This window comes from Humulus lupulus, chromosome 3 (genome assembly GCF_963169125.1).
Source record: "Humulus lupulus chromosome 3, drHumLupu1.1, whole genome shotgun sequence".
Classification (NCBI taxonomy): domain Eukaryota; kingdom Viridiplantae; phylum Streptophyta; class Magnoliopsida; order Rosales; family Cannabaceae; genus Humulus; species Humulus lupulus.
Window position 1 is genome coordinate 189366669 of NC_084795.1, and position 4971 is coordinate 189371639.

Sequence of the window (4971 nt, forward strand, 5' to 3'; positions counted from 1 at the left end):
TTACCTCTATTGCCACATCATCGATCTCCATTTTTTGGGGATAACAGACAGTTATAAAATTTCGCTGAAATTCAAATAAAAAAATCTAAAAATATAATTAATGAATAATTTAATTTTAAAAATAAACTAAATTATGTAAATATATATTTACAAAAATTATGTATTTATTAAAAACTTTTAAAATTAGATTTTTTTTTGTTTTTAAAATTTTCATATTATTAACTTTTGAATTTATAATAATTTTTATATTAAAATTTAAATTAGTTATGATATAAAGAATAATATAGTTAAATTAACATATTTATAAAATTACTATTAGTTATAAACGAGTTGTTTTATTGATTGGTTAAATATTGTAAAATAATTTTAAAATTTCTATAAATTTATTAGTTATAATTTTTTTAATATGTATATTTTAAATATTATTTTTTTACAAGGAAAAGCCGACAATCCTTATTGGGGCAATGCCGACACACTACAAGACATCTGGTCTTCACCTACACATTTTTTACTTACGCGTAATTATATGTAGGTAGCTATCACTTTTACCTACACATATTTTTTGGTATAGAAGTTCCTACCATTAATATTGGTAAGGATAGAGTTTTACCTACAAATATTTTGAATGGAAACATTTAGTATTTGGCTCTCATTTTTCCTCCATTTTTATTTTATTTTATAAATTTTTATTTAAATAAATAATTATTTATGTGCTTATGTGTCAATATTAATCTTATGTGTGAAACAGATTTTGGCAAAAAAATTATGGCACTCAACTTCCTGCTAATACTTTACCATAAATTAAAAAATTTAAACAACATTTTAAAAAAAATTAAACAAAATAAAAAAAGAAACATTTTCTTATTCCTTACTTTGCTCCTCTTCCCTTTAAACCTTATCTCTTTCAAATATTTCCATCTTTCTCAAAAATGGCTTCCTTCTTCTTCTTGTTGCCCCTTCGTCGTTCCTCTCTGCTAACCCCCACACCTCTCCAACGCTGTCCATCTCCGCCATCTTCGTCGCCTGTTGTGCTCTTCCATATTCGTCGTTCTATTTGCTTTCTCTCTCAATAACCACTTCACTCAATCACATGTATTCAATTTTTTTTTCTTCTAATCTCATTTTGAATTTTCTCTTGAGTGGTTATTTAATCTTATTAAATTATTGAAGAGCTATTCTATTGATGGATTTTAGTTGTAGGGTTTCTCCTTTCCATAATCTTGTTTCTAAGCCTTGTGTTTAAACAGAGTAATGTTAGCTATATGATGGGAAGACTTGTATATAATATTAGTAATATGCTAAGGAGTCAATATGCTATCCCAGAAGTATTCATTAGGTAAATTTTTCTATCTTTTTTTCGTTATTCTTTACCATTTTTGTCACTACCCATTTTGTTATTAGCTTTGAAATTTTCATATATATATATATATATATTTATATTAAAAAAAATTTAAATGTAGATGTGGGGAGTTTTTGGACAGAAAGCTAAAGATGGTGGCTTGGATGTTATACCTCCTATGTGTTTTGGAATCTACACAAGCCTTCTCTTGGCATGTATGTAATTTTCTTTTTCTTAATCTTTTTATTTTTATTTTTAGTTTTTATCCCTAATTTTTCTTGCTATTATGCGGGTTTCATTGTAGTGCAACTTTGAAGAAAGGAATGATTTGGTTGGGTTCATCAAGACAATCCATAGAGCAGGACCCTATGTTCTTCTCCGAATTGAGCTTTATATTAGTTCAAAATGGAGCTTTTGGTAAGAACTTCTTTAGTTTGTAATGAATTGCACGGTTTTTCTATTATTTGGTTCATAATTTGAAAAACCATTAGTTAGATGATTTAATCTATATATGTTTATATTATATGCAAGAATTACAAAGCCATCCTGTACTTGGTGTAAATGCATCATAAGCCAAAACAAAACTAGATCAAGTTGTAAAAACTTTGTAAACCAGATTTTAATGTCCAAAAAATGATATAAGCATCTACCATGTTAATGTGGTACTAGCCATTTTACTTGAAAACTTTCTTTTGATAAATTTGTTGCAGGGACCTCTATGCTTAGTACATTTCGCATACTCTATTGTCTTGCTGTAAATTTATACGATGTCAACAATTAACAAAAGTGGCTGCATATCTGCTTAGATTTGAGTTACAATGTAGGTACACTACACTCTAATCATTTTTTGTGTTTATCTTCACATATACGTATTTTGATCGTTGAAAAAACGAATTTAATAAAAGATTGATTTATGATGTTAATAGTAATATTCGCTTTAAATATTTATGTTCTAACCCCTAACGACAACTACTCATTTATATTCAAATTCCAAACCTAGCAAGCTTATAATTGTCAAAAATTTAGATTTAAAACTGGTCTACCTACTATTTTCTGCATGATTTGATTGATATTAAAAATATAGTTAGGCTTTAAGTTTATATAAGTTTCATTTCTTAATGTATATTATCTTTTTAATAGTACTTGTTTGCTAAATAAGATACAATTATGTGTAGTGCTTTCATGCTATAAGACACAAAAAAAAGGAATAAAAAGCTATAAGCCTAAAGTATTATAGTCCAAAGGTTATTAATATTCAACTTTATAAAACATAAGATTTGAATTATAAGTATACTAACAATTATATGTAATATTCTTTTATATTTGCCTATGTTAACAGTGTTAACAACAACCAATAACCACAGATTGTGGTTTCTATTGCATGAAGTATGCTAAGGATCTCATTTCACAACAAAAATCCAGAGCAAATCTATCGAATAATGAAATAATTAAATGTGTTTACCTTTTAACTTTCATAAAGTTATATTTTAATTACACATATATTTGAAATCTAACTTATAATTTCAATTATTTGTAGTTCAATTCAGATTTATTGTATACTAATGCTGAACTTAATGAAATTCAAGAGGAGTGGGCAAAATATATTCTACTGTTTCTCACTAAATGATGGCATGCATGTTCAGTACCTATGTGAGGGGATTTAGTCATTTTTTGAACTTTGTATTTCTTTTATTAGAAATTTTAAGAACTAATCAAATATAAAATCAATCTAACAAATTATAGGTTGAGTTAGTTTAGCTTTTTGTTGAGGATACTTTGCTAAATATCCATTTTATGACAAACTAATTTTTTTAGAACTGTGCTAGATATTCATTTTATGACAAACTTTTTTGGAATTATGTATTTCTTTTATTAGAAAGTGTTAGAATTACTCAAATACTAAGTTAATGTACCAATGCTTATTTAATTTAACTTTTGATGTGCATTCTTTTACTGCAATTGCTGTGTTGATTTTAAAACCAGGGGCATTCACATCATATCTGCATTGTCCTCTGGTGTGGAAACTTTGTGACAGTTAGAAAGTGTTACCATAGAGAGTCAATCACGACAACTATTAACTGTCGGCGATGCCAGCAACGACGACACCTAATAACTGTCGGCGTTGCCAGCAACAATGACACCTAATAACTATCAACGTAGCTACTCCTACGCCGACATAGGAAAATACAATAGTGACGGTTAAAACTATCGGGAAAGCTCATTTTTGTAGTAGCGCATAAGCATACTTTTTGTGATCATGACATCTCTATTATCCATGTCACATCTTGAGGTAACCAGTATAAGTGGGCTGGTAAAACCTCCTCCATGAGGTAAATAGGTAAACAGATGCTTGAATAACCTAGGCGCATCTACCCTTTGAGCTACATCATATCCTTAGTAACTCCTTTGTTGCGTTGCGTTCAACACACTGTCAACCTTCTCTTTTCATTCATCATACAAGCACATGTAATCCAATTCACATCAAAAAAAAAAAAAAAAAACACATGTTGCATCATACTTGTAATAACATATCAAGATGGAATTCTACTTTTCCATATCACTTGGTTTATCATCAAAACATAACATCATCATGTATATAACACATTATTTTTTGTAACATACACATCATACTATTTTAAAGCAAATTCTATCTATCTTCCTTACTTCAGGTCTAAGCAAAACAAAAAAGAAAATACGCACAACGAGCATAAAATTATAACCAAACGTTCGTCTCTTAGAATCACTTAAGACTACTCATGCTCAACATACATACCCCACGTGTGCATGCACACGTGGCACAAGTTGAACCATAATAACAAACATACAATATTTCCACATAAAATAAAAAAAGAATAATGTTAATTCTACATATTAACCCTTTATGGTTACAAAGTAAAAGTCATGTGTTTGAACAATAGGCATATATTTTAACGTAAAAATGCATTTGCATGCGACATGCATACGTGAGAGCGTTCTTAAAATTTAACGTTCTAAAACGATAATTCCTACATACTTATTTCTTGTCTTTCTAAACAAAATTCAGCAACCTAATTTATTTACCATTAATTATTTCTCTAAATTCCAAAATTTGTTATACAAATTTTAATACAACATATTTACTTTATAAAATAACTCATTTAGCCTTTTCTTATTTCTCATAATATAATAATTCTATTTATTATTTAAATAGCATAAAAAAATTGTCACAAAATTTGTAGCTATTTAGAATAACTAAATAAGTTTATTGTTTACTTTATTAAATAATTTCACTAATCTCTTAAAAACATAGCATGTTTTTAAATGTGAAAATTTATAAATAACGTGTGGAAAAAAATTACATTTTCATATATATCATTTAAGACGTAAATTATTGGGGTATAGAACTTATTCATCTTAGATAAAATAATCATTTTTCTTAATAATCCAAAGTTTCAACAACTCATAATTTGTTTAAAAATCACAAATAAATTTAAACCATAATCTTTTTCACATTTTAAATAAAGAAAACTGCACATAAATAATAGTATAAAAAATACATATTTACATTTTGAGAATACCACATTCATCATATACTTATCTCATTTAAAAGACTTTTCTTACTATTAACCAAAAATTCCAGCAACTATAGTATT

At 27.4% G+C, this 4971-nt stretch overlaps 1 long non-coding RNA gene across 3 annotated transcripts; it reads left to right on the plus strand.

The window, feature by feature from the left end:
• Positions 1-772: 772 nt before the first annotated feature.
• On the plus strand, positions 773-3138 carry LOC133821470 (uncharacterized). 3 transcript variants are annotated; one of them, XR_009887602.1, is made up of 3 exons: positions 773-1336; positions 1461-1756; positions 2679-3138. It is a non-coding gene; the product is annotated as an uncharacterized LOC133821470 (long non-coding RNA). The 3 variants fall into 3 exon arrangements; XR_009887601.1 differs by lacking the exon at positions 2679-3138 and adding an exon at positions 2050-2262; XR_009887600.1 differs by lacking the exon at positions 2679-3138 and having other exon boundaries at positions 1461-1835.
• Positions 3139-4971: the final 1833 nt, after the last annotated feature.